Source organism: Pteropus medius, unplaced genomic scaffold (assembly GCF_902729225.1).
Source record: "Pteropus medius unplaced genomic scaffold, Ma_sr-lr_union100, whole genome shotgun sequence".
In the NCBI taxonomy this organism is placed as follows: domain Eukaryota; kingdom Metazoa; phylum Chordata; class Mammalia; order Chiroptera; family Pteropodidae; genus Pteropus; species Pteropus medius.
Genome location: NW_024351729.1, coordinates 9,977,025 through 9,996,793, shown reverse-complemented (window position 1 = coordinate 9,996,793; position 19,769 = coordinate 9,977,025). Strand labels below are relative to the sequence as shown.

At 36.3% G+C, this 19,769-nt stretch overlaps 1 protein-coding gene across 2 annotated transcripts in view; it reads left to right on the top strand.

Moving 5' to 3' along the window:
- The first annotated feature begins 45 nt into the window (after positions 1 to 45).
- TRAK2 (trafficking kinesin protein 2) overlaps positions 46 to 19,769 on the top strand; it is a 55,428-nt gene continuing 35,704 nt past the window's right edge. The window contains exons 1-2 of one of the 2 annotated variants that reach the window (XM_039844442.1): positions 46 to 281; positions 7,998 to 8,056. The gene's annotated coding sequence lies outside the window, so the exon portion shown is untranslated. The remainder of the gene's footprint in view (positions 282 to 7,997; positions 8,057 to 19,769) is intronic. The other variant, XM_039844441.1, reaches the window with a different exon arrangement.

The window sequence follows — 19,769 nt, the reverse complement described above, 5'->3', positions numbered from 1 at the left end:
GAAACTACAATTCCCAGCAGGTCCTGCGCTAGCCGTGGAGGCTGCTGGGCGAGTGGGTTTCCTATGCTCTTTCCCAATTGCGTGGGGACTGCTATTGACCTGGCGTCTCTGCAAAACCCAAGTCGCCGAGTAATGATGTGAAGTCGCCCGCCCATCCCTGCCACGCCCGGGTGGTTACTGGTGGCGGTGGCCGCTCGGCTGCTGCTCTCAGGCTGCCACCGCTTTAGAGGCTTCTCCCTAAAGGAGTGCGGGCGAAGGAAGGAGGACTCCGAGCTATTCCTGTGAGTAACCTTCCCGCGCACGACCCGAACTTGTCCTTGCCAACTTCCCCTAAAAGCAGAGGAGCTTCCCCTCCCCGCGCTCTTCCCGGTCCTCGGAGGTCACGCGCGGACACCACAGCCAAAGGCTGTGTACGGGAGGGCTGGATCCTCGCCGGGTCCCCGTCTGACAGTGAGAAGTGTGGGTTTCTCAAGTGTAGGTGCGAAGTGATGGGCTCTGGGCTGTGGCCTCCGAGTTTACCCCACCTCTGAGGATTGGCAGCATCTCATCCTCTGCGGGACAGTATCCACTGAGAGCCCCATCCCTGAGCGATGAGCGGCTTTAGTGTCTGGCGATAAACATTAAGCCTCGGTCGCCATCTGTGATGTGAGCGAGAGGAGAGGGATTTTGAAAGGACTCTTTCTATGCCGAGTTGAGTTCGGCTTTTCTTGCAATAGAATTTGAACACGTCTTTTAAAAGAAACAGTCGACTTTAGTTTCAAACGTAAATAATGGATATTGACAGCTGTCCTTTTTTGTACCAGATTTCAGGGTCATAATAATAGTGGTGAACTCAGTTACTTGCCCACGAACCTTTTATTTAAACCTGCAGTTTCTGCGCTGGAAAATAAAACAACAATAAAACAGAAAACCAGTAACTTCACTGGAAGTTCATTAGGCTAGAGTGGACCATAAGAATAACGTGAAATGGACTCTTCCAGTTTTTAAAAATATTTCAGTAAATTTTTCCCGACCTTCAAACCTTTGCTGTAGAATTGGATGTCTGAGCTTCAGTGATCTACAAATAGCATGTAATGGTGGTGAGGTGACACTTCAGATCAAGTTGTGAGGGACAGTTGGTGGTGAGAAAGGGCAGGGATGAAGCCATTTTATCATCTCAGCATTCATCCAGCTTTCTATTTTTAAAATTAAGTAATGTTCAACAAGTCCTAGACATTCAGCAAGCACACACTTTATGAAGGACAGTGTTTGTTATTTTACAGATTTTTGTTCATATGATGGAAGGGGCCCGAAAGAACAATCATTTGAGTACTTTCAATCAGCTAGGCACCCCAGTTATGAGCTCTACATACATTAACTCACTTAATCACTATAATAATCTTTTTGCACAAATCTGAGGCTCAGAGAAATTAAGTGAAGATTCAAACCTAGATTTGCCTTGCAACAAAGTTACAGGTCAGGTAACTTGTACCTACTTCAGAAATTACCTTCAAGATTGGATGATTAAAAAGTATTTCCTGGTGTTATTTTCTAATACTGGCCCCTATACTCTTTGGACATCTAGAATAAATCTGAACTCCTGCTTTAGTCCTTTTGAAGAAGTCGTTCTCTCAGCTAGCAATTCCTGTCCTCCAGTGAACTGCTCGTTAAGACCCTAAAAGCTCATTCCAAATCCACCTTATTTTATTTATGTAAGACATCATAGGATTGGATTTCATCTCAAAGGTCCTTTCTGGTTCAAAGGTTTGTTGAATCTACAATTGAAAATATGAGCAAGAAATGTTATTCTTCACTGAAAATGGTTAACACCTGTAGTCACGAAGAGTAGAAAAACTTGTTTTTTAAAAATTTTACTTCAGCACCCAAATTATGTTAAATATCAATATAAGGAATGAGACAGATTATTTCATGTTTATTTTATGCTGTTTATATCACTCATGCCAATCTTTGAACCTCATTAGTTACCATTCTATTTAGTTGGTAGGAAATCTGACGCATTACAGTAATACATTTAAAATGACTTAGGAATTGAAGGAACTAAATTATTCATGGTTTCCAGGCATATTTGTTCAGACCTGCAGTGTTCATGTAAAAATAGGAAACATTAATGTAATACTATGTGTTAGATACCCATCTAACTGTTTTAACTGTGTTAACTTATCCTCACAGAAGCACCACAAGGTGTTTTTTTAAATTGTATTTATTGGGGTAACATTGGCTAATAACATATAAATTTCAGGTGGCCTCCGAGTTTACCCCACTTTATAATACATCATCTGTATACTCTTCTGTGCTTACCACCCAAAGTCTAGTTTCCTTACATTACCTTGTATTTGACCCCCTTTACCCTCTTTGTCCTGCCCCACTTCCCTTCTCCTCTGGTAACCACCATACTGTTGTCTGTATCTATGAGTTTGTTTCGTTCGTTCCTTGGTGCTTTTTGTTTTACATCCCACATGTGAGTGAAATATGGTTCTTGTCCTTTTTTGTCTGTCTTATACTTTAAGGGAAATTAAATCAAAACCATAATGAGATACTACCTCACACCCATTAGAATTGCTGTTATCAATAGGACAAATTACAAGTATTAGAATGGAGAGAAAAAGGAACCCTCACACACTGCTGGTGGGAATGTAAATTGATGCAGCCACTATGGAAAACAGTATGGAGGTTCCTCAAAGAATAGAACTACCGTATGACCCAGCAATTCCTCTTTTGGGTATCCAGCTGCAAAATTTGAAAACATTTATTTGTAAAGATATATATACCCCTCTGTTCACTGCAGCATTATTTACAACAGCCGAGACATGGAAATAACCTGTGTCCTTCAACGTGACTGGATAAAGAAGATGTGGTACATATAAATAATAGAATACTACTCAGCCATAAAAAAGATGAAATATTGTCATTTGCGACAACATGGATGGATCTTAAGAGTATCATGCTAGGTGAAATAAGTCAGAACAGGTGTTTTTATACATAGGCAACTGAAGCAGAGGATATATTAACATACACAAGGTCATTTGGCTACAAAATGGTGGAACTGGATCTCAACCCCAGGCAATCTCAGAATCTTTACTCTTAACATGTATTGACCATCTACTACTGTATATCAACCCCCCAACTGGATACTTTTATTATAATTAGGTCATTTATCTTTACAACTACCTTATATAGAATGGAAGTTTAGCATTTAGTGACTTGCCCAAAGTCAGACGATAATTAAGTGATATAGCCAGGATTTGAACCCCCGCTTGCCTTTCTTCAAAGTGTGTGTTCTCTCTCCTACTTTCTCTCAATAATCAAATCTTTATTAGATAATTTTCAGTGGGCTAGACATAGTGCTAAGTGTTATGGATTTAGTCTCTGCTCTTAAGAAATCGAATCTGAAGAGAGAAAAAGACAATTGTGATGCTGTGTTTATAGGACAGCAGCATACAGAGAACAGCATACGAACGTACTATGGGAACGCAGAGAAAGAGCACTGAAATCTGCCTAGGGTGGGAAGGCTTGTGCCAGTCTTAGAAGAACAAACGGGAATTAGCCTGGACAAAGAAAAGGAGAAGAGGTTATTATGAGCTGAATTCTGACCCTCCAAAATTCAAATATTGAAGACCTAACCCCCGTAACCTAAGAATGTGACTGTCTTTGGAGCTATGTCTCTTAAAGTAATGATTAAGTTAAAACGAGGACTTTAGGGTGGATTGTAATCCATACTGACTGGTGCCCTTATAAGAAGGGAACTTCAGACACAAAAAGAGACACCAGGGATGTGTGCGCAGAGAAAAAACTATGTGAGGATACATAGAGAAGGTGGCCCTCTATAAGCCTCAAAAGAAACAAAACCTGCCAGCACTTTGATCCTGGACTTCTAGCATCCAGAACTGTGAGAAAATAAATTTCTGTTGTTTAAGCTACCTAGTCTGTGGGATTTTGTTAAGGTAGCCCTAGCAGACTAATACAGGGATGTTCTAAGCTAAAGAAATGACATATAAAAAGCCTTTGAAGTGTGGCCAGGTGATTAGTTTTTGTGGTGAGAGGTGTTGAGAGATGAAGCTAGAGACTAGGCTGGAGACATCTTAGGACAATTTTGTACGAGATGCTAAGTTTAAACTTTCTCCTAAGGAAATGGAATGGAGAAGGTTTGTAGCAGTGGAAAAACATTAGATCTGCATTTTAGAAAGACTACTTTGCGAGCCTTATGGAGGATAGATTCAAGGGGCTAAGACCGCAGGCAAGGAGACTAATTAGGTATCTATTGCCACAGGAAGCTCAACTAAATATTTTCTCAAAATATTGAAATGTCAAACTAAAACAGAACCATTGCTAACATAAAGATTTAAAAAGGCACAGCTAATCTTTAGGGTGTCCATTCAGAAGATTTAGGAAGAATTTGTATATACTTGATTTGTGCCTAGAAACTGGCTTTGCTTTTGACATTTTGCTTTTCCTAAAGAAAACTTTAATCAACTACCATAGAATACTCATTGTTTTTCCACTGCATTTAATAGACACTTTTATGGTGCTTACACTGTTCCAAGCTAAGCCCCCTGACAGCCTTATGAAATATCTATTATTATTATCTATTTATTTGTCTTCAGAGTCTTTGCTCTTAAACATTATACTGTGCCGTCGCCATATATTATTAAGATCTTCAACTATCTATTAAAAGAGGAGGGTGGAATACAAAAACAAATTGGGCATGATTTCCATAGGGAATGTACAGTTTATCAGAGGAGATAAGGAACAGTCATAAGTGCTTTTTTTTTTAAAGTGTTTTAGAGAAAAGTAGAAAGTATTGAAAGGCAGTGCTTACTTTGAGTTGGGGCTTCTGAGAAAGCTTGGTGGAAATGTGGCATTTAAACTGGGTGTGAAGAATGGCTAGATTTTGGATATGTAGAAAGGAGAGAAGACATGAAAGGTAGAAGCAATAGTATGAACAAAGTTATAGGATTGGAAATGTACTGGTATATCTAGGAAACTAATAAATATAATTCTTTGTTTTGGCTGGAATATATTGTGTGGCTGGAGAGGCCAGTTTAGGGTGGGAGGACAGCACATATCTGGGAAAGAGAACTCTTAGGGAGTGAGGGGCAAGAAAAATTATGAGGTTTTAAACCAAATGATTGCAGTGTGTACTAGATGTCATTATCTTTTAGGAGAGAATAAAGTTAATCTAGTCCCAACTCATCAGTAACAAGTCCTGTCTTCACCGTCTCACAAATCCCTTTTACTGTTTCCATTCACCTTGTTTATGCCTTTGTTACAATAATTCAGGCATAGTGTGGTAAAATTTCTTAATTATTTTTCAGTCTCTATTCTCTCCATTTCTTAAATTTATCCTGTATTCTGACTCCAGATTTATTTCTCAGATGGCACTTTCCATTTAGAAACTTGTTCCCTGTGGGATCAAATTCAGATTTCTTAATCTGAGCTAGTCAAATTTAAAGCTCCAAGTTCTTTCTCCATAATCATTCCCACTTAAATTGGTCTGTACACTGCTGCCAAACTGGTTTTGTCTGCTCTTTGCTTTAGGGCCTCTTTTTCCTTTGTCTTCCCTTCCAGACACCCCCATTTTCACTATCCAAATCTTTCCATCCTTGAGGAACCCACTTAAATCTTACTCCTATGAGTATGAAGCCAGACCACTTTGGCTAGAAAAGAGCTCCCCAATCATTGACTATCTATAGGAGAGTTCTGTTCTATTACTTACTAAACACTTAATAAATCTTGCAGTGTTATCTTGTTTTCTTAAATTTCTTTAGATCATTTGATCTTAGATCAAATGTTTATTTTGAAATCATTAGAGCTCTTACCTGTTGATCTTAGATTTCTTAGATCTTTGATCTCCCTTAGGGCAGAGGCTATTGCATACTGCTATTTACCTCTTTTTGATACTTTGAGTTTAATTCAAGAGGCATTTATTGAAAACTGTCCAATAAACAGCTAATTGATTGAACAGTTAATTGAGGTCATTTTATTGAAGTTTGTTTTATAACTGGCCTCTTAATTTGTAATGTTCTGACTTTATTCCTAGCTTTACTATTGACTCACATAACCTTAGGGATAACCTATTTTATCATCTTGTATTGTGGTTTATTCATGTTAGAAAATAAGCATACAAAGTCTACTCGTGGTATAGACGTGGAACTAATTCATGTTGTAAAGATCATTAAGGTCTTTGAAGCTTATCCATATATCTCTGTCAGTGGTTGCCAAACTTTGAGCTCTTTCTCTTTAGAAAGCTTTCTGACAAGTCATGAACAAGGAAGCAATAGTTCAAATAAAATAGAGTCTATTTTAAGAGCATTACACTATGTTGTGTAACAATGGAGTTGATAAATTATGTGTGTTAATGGTGAAAAAATTCACCCACCAGTTCAGTTAATAGTTCATTTCAACAAAAAATATTTATTGAGTTGCTTAAGCTCCTGCTATTGTATTGCCATTCTGATTAACAAGGAGGAGGAAAGGGAGAAGATAGCACCTTTCCCCTTCCAAGGAGTAAATTGTAACATATATGTTGTGAAAGAAACAAATTAGATGCTGAATTAGAAAATAAAGATGGCAGAGGAGGCTACTTTAGATCAGGTCGACTAGTAACTTCTCCCTGAGGCTGACTTTTCAGCCGAGACTCGAAGGATGAGAAGTAGTTACCATATAAAGAACAAGAGGGGAGAGTATTCCAGGTACAGTGAACAGTTACAAAGGCCCAGAGATAGGAGAGAGTGTGATGAGGACGTGAAAAGGAATGACGAAAGGTTTGTGTCTCTGTGGCTAGGTATGAGCAAGGAAGACAGTGCTACAAGATGAGGGACAAGTAGTCAGAGGACAGACTAGGCCAGACCTTGGAGACTAGGATTTGAAATGTGGATTTTATTCTAGATATCATGGGAACCCTTGATTTTTTTTTTTAAAGGTGTTTAGTTTTAAAAACATTATTCTTGTTGCCTTATGGGGAATAGAAAGGAATAAGAGATTAACATTGAGTCCTGTTAGGAGGTTGGTTCATAGTCTAAGAGATGAGAATGGCTTGAATTACGGGATGAAGAGGGGATGAAGAGAAGTGGGTAAACTTGAGATGTATTTTGGTATTAGACTGCACAGGATTTGGTGATGGATTGGATGTGGCAAGGTGAGAGAAAGGAGGCATCTAGTGTTCAACAGATCAATTTACAGGATCATAATCAGCCTGTGAGAAATTGGAGTGGAGCTCAGGAAGAAATCTGGTCTGAAGAGCCAGACTGGGAGTTATTAACACTAAAGAAGTTTTTGATCTCCGGTAGTGATTGGTTTGCACAATTTGTAGGTAAACGAAAACTGGCAACAATAAAGAACTTGGTCACAATAGGAACTCTGGGAAACACCAGCATTTAAAGATCAAGAGGAGAGAGCTCCGTGATCCGGTGAAGGGATCTGAGAATGAGCATTCATTGTAAGATGTAGGCTCCAGGAGAGCCACAGAAGAGTTGAAGCAGGGAGTAGTCCACAGTATTGAACCAGAGATGACATGAAATAGCAACTAAGAAGGGATGATTAGATTGGTTAGCAGAGACTTTTGTGACTGTGAAGGGAAAGCAAATTCAGGAAAAATCAGATTGTAATGGTTAAAGTATGAATGAAAAATGGAGAAAAAAGAATGAGAGCAAATACCCTTTAAAGAAGTATGGCTTTAAAGGACAGAGGACATTAGCTAAAGGGGAACCTTCTTGGGGAAGGGAGATTTTAAAATTTCATTTTATCTGTTTTTAATAAAATGGAAGATTTGAGCATGATAATAGGCCAAGGAAGAGGGCGAAGCTATTGGAAGATAGGAATAACCAATGGAGCAAAGTTTAGAGAAAGTAGGAGTAGAGACTTTTAAGTGAGATATATTTCATTGTTTTGTTTTTTGTTTTTTGTTTTTTGTTTTTTTAACTGGGTGGACATGTACACATGGTAGAAAAATTGAAAGGTGTATGATAAAAAATAAGTTTCTCTCCCCTTTTGTCTTCCAGACACCCAGGTCCTCTTATAAGAGGATTGCTAAGTGACACTCCCATCAACAAGTGTGCAAGTATGTGATTGAGAGTATGTTTGTACTAATTCTCAGAGTTTGAAGAGAAAGCTAGCTATAGATTATGTGGATATATTAGTGGGAGGAATAAGAGTAGAGTAATAGAGAACAGTTAGGTATTCAGAGATGAGTAAGAAAGGTATGGTATGGAATTGTCTCAGAAAAGGACATTTAAGAGGATAATGGAGGGCATGCCTATGGTGTAAGGCCAGGTTTATGACCAAATTTTCAGCAGTTTCACATGGTTTGCGACCTTTTCAGGAGAACTTAACTGCTTCTTTATATTTAAAATGCATGTCACCTTAGAAAATGGACTTCTCAAAAATTCAACACTTATGTAAAATAAATACATGTTTGGGGTCCAAGCACCAAAGCTCTGCTTTCTGCCCTTACTGCTTTCAGCCATAGGCATGTTGTATGTGGTGCTTGGGGTTATTCAGGCCAGTGGTGTAAATCAAAACAAAGAGAAGTTTGTTGGTTAAGAAAGAGCACTCTCTGTCTGAAGGAAGAAAGAAAGAAGAGGACACTGGAAACCGACTAAAATGTCTCTGAGAGGTACTACTGTTCCCAAAGTGCATAATTTAATCACTTAAAAAAATTTTTTTCCCCCCAGTCATTCTTATCATTTTAGCTAGTATTAGGATAAATCACTGAACTTGTTTGTTTTTAGTCACAAAATCAAAAGACTACAAAAGAGACTTACATTAGCAATTGTGAGATTTTTTAAATAGATATTTGATCGCTTCTCATTTCATGTAGGCTTATTTTAAATGCATTTTATAAACAGCTGCAGATGCTCTTGGTGGAAAACATGATAAAACTAAGCAATGAGCCAGAAATTCAGCTTTAGCTTGCCTATGAAATTGACAACCAGTTCTTTTCAGTTATTACAAGAAAAGTGGGTACTGTTTTACTGCTATAAAAATGATAAATCACCCTTTTAACACCAAACTCTTATATAGAGTTTTTCATAAAGTAAATACAATGTTTTATTTAAGATGGTCAATCTTAGCTTGATTTGGTTTTTTAAGTCAATTCATTTAGTTGATGTTGGGCTGAAATATATTAATAATCACTTTTGTTCATTAAATTACTTCTATAATTCAGTATGTTGACATTTTTAATCACTAAGCTTATAGTTAGGCATGTATTATAAGCCTACTATGTTGCTTTTAGGTTGGGGGCATACAAAAATAAGATACCTTCATTCAAGGAGCTCACAGTGTAGTAAGGAAGAGAGTGAGCACATAGTCTTCTGGGAGCATTTAAGAGGGGAGTCGTTAAACGCTGATTAAGGAGCAAAAGCACAATGAAAAATTTTAAGATGTCCTAAACATTTTTTTTCCATGTTTGTAATCCACTTCATATTACTCTATAGTGATTAAGAGTAAAATTCTCACAAAAGAGAAGTAGACCTATACTTTTCTTGGGAGATAGTAAAGAAAGGCCAGAATGTATTCATAGCCAGCCTAGGAGAAAGAATACCAGGTGAGAAAAGCTCTCGGTGACAGTGCCAAAGAGACTTAAGCCAACTAAATCTCTAGTGCTGGAGGGATGAAAGAAAGATGTACTTGAGGAACCAGCCAAGGGCAGAAAAACAGGTCCTAAGGTTCAGTCTCAAGCAGACACCTTCTGGGTTCTCTGATAACCGGTTATCTGGTTTCTCATCCAACAGCGGTTTAGAAATGGGAGAGGCACAGTGGCAACAGTAAAGTGTAATGGTTGATAACCTCACAGTGAAGCAGAAAAGAAAATTAGAAGTAGACTTAAAATCTGAAGAGAAAAAATATTATCAGTTTGAGACCATTCAGTGCAGGGAGAGAGCTCTTTAAAAGCTTGTAATCCTGGAGGCTATCACTGTTGGAATTATATTATAATATAGTAATCGCTTGGTCATCAATGACCCTGAGTCATCAAATTCTTTCAGTCTTTTCTATCTAAGGACTTTTCTCCCGACTTCAATAGCAGTTTGTTGGACTTTTCCTATTACCATGTCTTAACTTCAGGGGGAAAACATCTTACTACCAATGTTTGCAAAATAAAAAAAACTTGGCAGGTCGCGGCGGGTGAGGGTGGGCGGGTTGTATTAAAGATTTTGTGCTTTTTGCCACAGTGTTTTCAAACACATCCCTAGGGAATGTTTGTAGCTTCAGTGTTACTGGTGGGCTTAATTAACATAGCCCTGCACATACATGCACACCTCTTACTGAAACCGGTGAGAGGCCTATGTAGATTTTTGTAAATTGGGCTAAGAAATCCTTCAGTTTTCAAATGCTGTAATAGTCTTATGTTTCTTGTGTAGTTCTGTTTTTCTCCCTGCTTCAGATTGCAATGATGTAACCTGACTACAGATTGATTCGTTCAACCGATGTTTATTGAATGCATGGCATTTGCAAGATATTACAATATAGGTGGACTTAATTTATTGGAATAAGGATTTATTTTGGTCTATATTCCACTTATTTTAGCAGCTTAGAACAAGTAACAGAATTATTCCCAATTTACGGCAATACATCTGTATGATTTTCTTGATACTGTAGAATAGTCCATCTAAAGACAAAATCAAACTCAGATTTGGAGTTGTCTTATTAAAGAAACACCATACATAAAAACAGATCATTCTGCTTCATTGTAAATACAATCAACTTTGAGATCGGTTGATTCATTTTTAAAAGCAGATATAAAGCATATAAGAAATTAGGGGCTTGTCTTTTTTTTTCTTTTTCAGAATTCAACACGTGTGTTTTACAAAGTGGAGAGGATTGTTTTAGAATTATCTCTGAGGCCTTTTCACACTACACACATTCCCAGTCCACCACACTTGCAAGTCTCCTGCCAGTAGAGCTCAGAGGTTAGAGCCCACAGCTTTGGAAGAACACAGTCTTGGGTTTGATTCCTGCTCTTATAAGTTAATTAACCTCTAAGCTTCAATTTCCCTCTCTGTGAAACTGTGACAATAATATCCACATCATGGGGTTATTGTGAGGATCGAAGGAGATCATGCACATAAAGCATCTAAGTGCCTGGCACATAGTATGTTTTCCATCAGTGTTAGCTATTATTAAGAAAGACTGAATTTGGAACAGAATTGAGATTACTTCTTTATCACGTATTTTCCATTTGAAACACAGAGCTCTTCTGTCTTATTATCAATTGTTTAACCATTATAAACTGATCTTGGAAAACTCCTGTAGTGCTAGTTTCATTTGCTATATTCTACAGCAAAGTCGTGAGTTTAACAAAGAGGTTCTAGTTTTTTGTTTTTAGTGTCAAAAGAGCTAGTTTATTCTCAGGAAAAGTCTCACAAGGCAGTAGTGTCTCTTTGGTTGTTCAGGTCTGGAAACCGAAGTTTTCTCAGTGTATTCAGTGTTGACTAGGACTGGTGGAAAAGATACACGAAGCAAACTCACTAAAGAATGGTAAACAGGCCAGGGTGTCTGCTCTTAATATATAGAACTGTCAAGTGAACTACATGATTTGATTCCCATAGTTAGTATATTTTTCCCTTATAGGAAAATCTTCATGAGAAACCAAGTTACCAGAAGTTTTTTCGTGTATGTGCATTTAGAAGTGGAAGACATTTGAAGCATAAGGCATAGGGTGCTAAGGGAACGGGGAGGGGTGGGCTGAGTAGCAATATGCATTTGGAGAGGCACACTAGCTCAGAGTAGAGAGGGCTGAAGCTGGAGGGTCAGGTGGGAAGATACTGCAGTAGCCAGGGACAGACCGAGAGAAGAGCTTGAATAAGACCATCGCATTAGGCTTGGAGAATAATTGACAGGAATTGGTAACTACGTGGAAAACAGGGATTGAAGAGAAGAAAGATGGCTCTTAGATTTTCGGCTCTGCTGATCAGATAAATTGAAAATATTAACTTGTTAGTAAAACAAGAAAAAACAGATTTTTTTCTTGGGAGAAGGATAATGAGTTCATTTTAGAATATGGTAAATTTATGGTATTAATTATAGGTTGATATTGTGAGTTCCAGTTTAAAGTTAAGAAATGCCCATTTGAGCTGAAGATTGAGACTTGGGGAGTGATTATCATTTAATTGGAAAGTAAGGCCTTTGAAGTAGATGAGATTTCTGAGGAGAGAAAAGAGAGGGCCCTTGATAAAATCTGAAGAACTGGGGCTATTAGCTATTAAAGGCAGATGGAGGCAGAGGGTTCCTAAATTTCCTCAGCCACCTAGTAACTGTATCTGTCAATCTCCTTTGAGAATCTAATCTCCTGAATCGCAGATAGCTAACAGCTGTATCTTTAAAAATTTATTTGTTATTTGGTTCCTGAATTTCACTGGCAAATAAAATCATCCATTATAAGTCAGTTCCCCCTCAAAAGGTCACCTTGTCTTGAAGTCATGGAATTGATTGTGGAAACTGGTTTGGGAAATGAGTCTTATGTCTAAACCATAATATACTTTGAGTGTTTCTTGCCTAATAGAATTACGTTACTAAAATGGTTATATATCTTAGATATGTGGATTTCTAGAATCATTCTAGAATTATATATGTTTATAAATATGTTTATATACTATTCTATTTTGATCATCACTCCACCCCCATTTTAAGTTACACCCTGTTCCTGGTAATATAAGATTGCATGCCCTGGTGCCACTGATTACTTTGTTGATCTGAAGAGCTATATTACCTACAGTTTTTCTTTTGGAACCTTTGGAAACTTCTGTTTCTGAAGGCTTGAAGTATTATAAGTTGGAAATAACTGAAAGATTTAGGACCATCTTAAGCCTCCAAAAGCAAGTTTATATTTGATTGTTAGAGAGGACAAAAAGAAATGAGGACAGATTTTCTATCCTTAAATTATTTCTGTTTTTAAATTTTCTGTTTACTATGTGAAAGTGTTGCTTCAAGGGGTCTTCTGAGCTATTTGATTTGAAGATAAGTCCTGAAGAGCAGATTAAACAGTAATACTCAAATTTGCCAGCAAGATTTATATATTTTCAGTTTATTTCTTAATCTGTGAAGTGTTTGTAAATTTTCAGGTGATGGTATCTCTTGATTTAATCTACTACCTAAATTTTGCAAGTCAACATTGAAAAAAAATGCTTTCTGATTTGGTGGGAAAGGATTTATTTGGCTCCAGAAGTATAGTACATACTTCAGTACCCACAGAATCTGCTGTATGAAAGGCCTCTGCTCAAGATGTTTCCTCCATTTTGGGTTAAGAGAACAGGAAATCCACAAACTCTATGATGCCATTTACTCTGTTTCTCATTTTTGAGGGCATATAATTGTTTTTTTCCTTTTTTAAAACCAGTACTTCAGTCAAAAGGACATAATTTTCTATGTTTTAAAAAAGATTTAAAAGATAATAGCTATGATGATTTATAAATTCTTGACAGCAACTGCTCTTGTGAACAGATATTTTAATATGTCTGTAACTCAAATGTCAGCTGAGTGTCCAGACTTTAAGAGCTAAATAGTTGGCTTGAACCTTCAGTTTCATGTTATAGAGAATCCAGAACCCTCCCTAATTTCTGTAAATTCCTGGTGTTCTTGTGGCTTCTGAATTACTGCCATCTGGATGGGACTTCTGTCCCTTTTCTTCTCTCTCCTTCTCCAGAGAAAGGAAAAAAGTTATCTCTTTAGTCTTATGCGGAGGCTTTTAACCTTTCTTTTGATGCTGTAAGGCCTCACCTTCTACCATAAGTGGATTTTTTGTGTATTTTTCCAAACAAAAAGCATTTCTTTCCTCAGAGGAGCTCTGTAGTCCTCCGTTAAGCTGATGAAATGTACACCTTGTTAGGTATGACTTGAGAAAAATAACCCTTCAAGTAACTTGTTTTCTCCATTTATCCAACTTTCATTTATTTAAATAGTTTATACTAAACTCAGTCTCTATTCTTTGGAAGTTATAAGAAAACTCTATCTTGAAAAAGCTTTTGCAGTGTTAAAATAGCGTTGTATAGCTCTTTTGCCACATGGTAAAAGATAGTGCTCTCTTAAAAGGATACAGAATTTTAGACAGAATTTAAGGTTGCTCTTTCTTTTAGAGAAAAATAAATCGACTATTTTATGAATACGAGGCTGAAGTCTACCCTTTTGAGGTTTATGTTTAGTATTTTTGATTTATTTTCTATCCCATTTCCTCTGACTAAACTACCGTATGACACTACTAAATTATTTTTGACTGCAAAATAATAATGTGCTTTGTTTTTCATATTTCTAAGCTGATCATGATCTTTTATAGAAATGAGATTGAAAGAAGTTGGTAGTGGGAACAGATATAAAACTAGGGATGTATCAATAACAGTCAATGCTAATTTAAGGATTTTTTAAATATCTAGTATCTCCTTTGATACTCATTGTCACTCTGGGACATCAAGTGGAGTTCCTGTCTAGAAGTAGAGTTTTGAAAAGATAATGTTGATATATCTTATTTGTTGCATTTTCTATGAGGTTGGTGTCATTGTAGTCTTATTCTGTGGTGTGGAAATACCATGATTTAGAGTATAGACCAGAGGTCAGCAAACTACAGCTTGTGGGCCAAATCCAGCCAGTTTTGTAATAAGCTAAGAATGGTTTTTACATTTTTAAATTGATGAAAAAAAAAACAACAACAAAAATAACAGGCAGCAGAAGCCTTACATGGCTCTAAAGCCTAAAATATTTACCACCCAGCTTTTTACAAAAAAGTTTTCTGACCCTTGCTATAGAGTCTTGAGTTTTAAAGTGGATGAATAACTAGATTGTTGTTAGAAAGTCACTGATGGAAATTATCAGTGATTATTTAGTTGTATATTCTGAATATTGTGTAATTCAGAAATGAAGTATGTTAAAATGATGGCATATTTATAAGTTGGCATTGAAAGATAAATGTAAGCAACATGTTAACATTCTATCTCGCAGTGAAAGCTGGTAAAATAGCTTTCTTTTGTTTTTTCATATTTATCCACTCCCTGAATTTTTTTTGAATGAACATATTGCTTTATTTATAATGATAAACAAAAGTGCATATGTGTGTTTTGTGTTCGCATGTTTTAAAGAGAAATATAAACTGAATGGAAATTTCTAGTGTAGCTCGTGGCTGATTTTCATCAGAGAAAGAGGTCTGTTTATTTAAGGAATGTAGTTTATTATGCTCTTGTCATCTTTGAATGCAAACATTTTTTTCCTTCAAAGTTTTTACAAGATAACCAAACAACTGAAAATATCAACATTGAGGTTTTATCTCACTTTTTCTTGTTTTGTTTTATACCATTTCCATAGTTAAAATCTAAATACACTGCTTTAGAGCTGTTAGGTAGTAATATAAAAGCAACATGGCCTTTTAAGAAATTGTCAGAAACTATGTGCACATAGTTTGCATTGCAGAGATTGCTAGTTTTGCATAGATTGTTTCCACAAATGTTTTCATGTCTAGGCATGTGTTCAGACTTTAAGGATTGAAGAGATGCAATAATAATTATAGGATAAGTAGTCCACTAAAAGAACAGTAGGATTTCCATAGGTTTTTTAATTTCCCCTTTTATCCTCATACCTTACTCCAAATTCCCCTCACTTCCTTCCCCTCAAGGCAAGCATTTTAATGTTTATAAGTATACTGCAGAAAAAGTTTAATTTATGTAAATAGCATTGTGATAACTCTCTCATTTTGCTTGTTTTATTTGCTCAGCACTGTATTTCTAGTGCTATGTTGCTCTTCAGTGTGTACCCACCACATTTTGCCCAGCTACTCTCTGCAGAATAGGCCCTTACCTTACTATCACAAACATTGAAGCAAGAGATAATCTCAGACATGTCTCTTTATGGGCTGATATGAGAATTTCTTTGGGATACATATGCCCAGGAGCAGAATTGCTGGGTCTTAGGGTACATATATATTTAATTTGAATATAGTTTCATAGATGGTTTTTTGGATGGTGCACTAGTCTGCATTCCCACCATGGGCTTTTTATTTGGGAAAGTTTTTATGAGTTTCTCTAAGACCAGTAGTTAGTGACAAGAAAGGATTACCTTAGGTAAGAATAATTGTTAGAACTCCTGAATTATTGCTAGGTGGCAACCCCAGATGAGATCGAGTTTGTGCTTTTAGCTAGAGCTGTTAACAATGTGGAAGGGTAGGAACTAATCTGAATCATATATCATCTATATCCAGATGACCAGGTACCATGAAATGATATTGTTTGTAATTTATAATTCTACTTCCTTATCTATTTAACTCTTAAATTATATACATAAATAGTACTTACTGGGTACCAAGTACTGTTATATATGCTTTATAAGTATTAACCCACATTAATCCACATAACAATTCTATTAGATAGGTACAGTTATTGTCCCCACTTTATAAATGAGGAAATTGAGGCATGGGGGGATTAAGTTATCCAAGTGTAAGTTTTCCAGTTTTATTATCAGTAATTAGGGAATATGGAGAATATCAACATGTATAACTCATAAGGCCAAATGTGAAAGGGAAACACATCTACTAACATGTTTAACATTATAGTTCTAAGAATTTGAAAATAAAATGCAAAGACAGTGATAACCTTTTTTAGGTGCCATAGTTGGTACTGCAGCATAGTGGACATGTACATTTTCCAAATGGGTAAAGTTTAATTATTTAAGACAAGTAAAATGTTTTCTTCTATCATTTTATTTTAAATCTAGCTTCTCTAACTTCTTAAAGAGTGGTTATGAACACATGAGTTAACGTTTTCCTAATGATTGGGGTCATATTTTGATAACTTTTATTGTACTTTGATGAGGATATAGATGTAAAATAGGATACAGCATGGCTAGATCTTACTTTCTTGAAAAAGTCCCTAATATCCTTTGCTTTGTGTTTATTTGCTTAATCTTATAAAAGGTAAAGTATGGAATGTGAAATCATAATTGTATAATATAAAATTAATTGACTTACAAGTGGTTCCTTGCCAAGAAAATCTCTTCAGTGTTTCTGTGATGGTTTTAGCTCCTAGTGGTTTGAGGACCTTGATGAATCACAAATAGTACTTATTAGCAGTCATCCATTATCTTGCTATTCACTATTTGTTGAGTAAAATGTAGATAAACACAATCCCTTTCCACTTCAGTAATTGAGGCTGGAGTACTTCAATGAATATTAAATTCATTATCTTTTCAAACAGACATCAGGCTGAATTTTGCTTCGAACTTTAATGTTTGGCTTGAAACCAAATGCCCAACACATCTAAAATTATCTCTCTAAATGTATAGAACAGAAAGCCTTGTCCTTGTGTGATAGATTTACTTTCTTATCTGTGTTTTGAAACACAAATTCATCCTGCTTAAAACTTATAATTTATGAACTTTCTGGAAAGGGACAAAGTATGCTCCAGTGGAAGGGATTCAGCTCTGCTGCTCACCAACAGGTGGTCATTTTCAACTCAGCCATTATTATCGATAGCACGTTTGTTTTATGTGTACAGTTTTGAGGTATTTTATAAATATTAGAAACCTCATTTTGTCCCTAAAACCAGTGCTATGATAAATCGATTTCTATAAAAGTAGAAATCATATAAAATATTGAAAGTGAGAAATTTACACATATTAAAAAAATGATTGGACAGTAAGAATGATTGTAAAAGATAGTCCCATAATGTGTGGGCGGGGAATGTATCTGTGCAGTTGATAGTCAAAGGTAAAAAAATGTGAATATCTGAAATGGTTTTGGCAAAGGATCATTGTTAAAGTGGGATGCCTGTTTAGTCAAAGGTTAATTCAGGTTAAAGTTAGGAGTTTAAGAACTTAAGGCTAAGCATGGCGAATGAAAGTACAGCTGGGGACATTTATCAGAAACCACAGATGGCACCATGGATTCAAGGCCTTTTCTAATCTGCAGTTGAAGCTCTGGTGTGGATTCCTTAACTGTCAGAGGTTTCCTCCCTTCTGTTGGTAGAGATTGTGGCAGGGAGGGGTTGCCCACCTCAGCAAATGTTCATTATAAACATAATAGGGCAGTTTTCTTAAATGTCCAAAATATATCAGCTAGGAGGAAATGTGGGCCTGTAAGCCGAAACCTCACTGATGGTTTTGGACTTTCAAATTAATGGATTTAACTGCCTTTTAGGATCCAACCTGTTTGTAAGTATAACTGCCTCCATATATTTCATATTCTGAAAACCCTGTTGATCTTTAAATTGAATGGCACTAAAAAAAGAGGCAAAAATATTTGCTGGGCATGATTTCTATTTCCTCAAGGTGAACTTTACAATTGCTGGTAGAGTAGCTGTGCTTAATGTAGCCAGTGTAGTATAGCATGACACATCAGTGCAGCTGATCTTGGCTTTGGATGGTGTATGGTCTCTGCCTTTGTCAGGTCAGCTGCTCACTGTCCAGGTTGGATTTTGGTGGTGACACCACCACCACCACCACCACTCTTTTTTTTTAAGCTCTTAACACTGAAGCCATCAAATAGTTTTTTGTGGTTTAATCTCTGGTTTTAAAATTATTGTGATTTTTTTTGGTAAGTCTTATCTTTGATGTAGCCAGATACATTAAAGTTGGAAATCTCTGTTCAGAATCTTTTATTTAATATAAGGACATTGGATATTTATTTTTTTTAATCGAACAATTTATCTTTTTTCTGGAGTAGGGCCACCATGGCCTAAAAGAGCTGCTGCTAGAGTCAGTGATTGGCAGTGTTCCTACTTCAGCACACATATCAGCAGCCAACATGTATTTTTAAATACTCTCCAAAGTATTATTTGTACAATAAAATTTTAAACTATATTTCCAACTTAAATGTTTTATTAAATTATTATATTTACTATAATTCTGTCTCTGCACTCCAGTCAAGGTGAAGTTTTCCTGAATTGTTTCAGCCTTTTTTATAAGTTTGTTTTGGCCAAAGTATTCTATTTTAAGGAAGTAGCAAGATTTTTTTAAGGCACAAGGCCTATATTTAGGCACTCACTGTTGACCATTAGTTTCCATGGCTAGGTTAAATTAAGTCATTAACCATGTTGTTCTCTGCCAGCAATATTTATATCAATGACATGTTTTGGTTCTTCTTTTGAATTCTCATTTTTATTAAGATGTCACTTGGCTATTTTACTTAATTTTCTCCTAAATGTGCATGAATTACAAAAGCTGGCTTCTTGTTAATAATGCATGCTTGGTTGATCATTTTATAAAGAAAAGAAGCATAGTCATTCCTAAAAAGAATGACTAGAGATCCAACATAGAAAGTAGGTGGTACTCAAGGAAGTACTAAGAATATGTATGTACACACTAGGAAAGACACTGAAAATGTGTTGTTTGTGCTTGCCAAAGTTTAGTTTCTACTGCATTTAGGCTTCCAATTCTGCAAGCTTTCTCTTTATTCATGCTTCAGAGAGGCAGAAAGAAAATGATTAATGGCACTAAACTAACATCACTTGTCAGTACAGAAAGTAAATGTGGCTTATGTCGAGAGAAGACGCCATTAAGCAGTCAAGAGCAGGGTTTACTTTTGCTCAGCTTTGTGTAAGGTACAATAATGATAATAATAATGATAAAATAGTACTATTTGGTATTGATAGAATAGTAACTAATATTTACATAGCATTTATTATATTCTAAGGCATTGTTTTAAGAGCTTTATGTATATAACTCATGTCATTCTTCCGTGGACACTCTGAGGTAGGTGTAGGTCATACGAGTAAGTGGAGCTGGGGTTCAAATATCATCTGTCTGCCTCCAGAATCCATACTCTGAACCTCTATGGTAGGCTGATAATAGCCTTCAAAGAT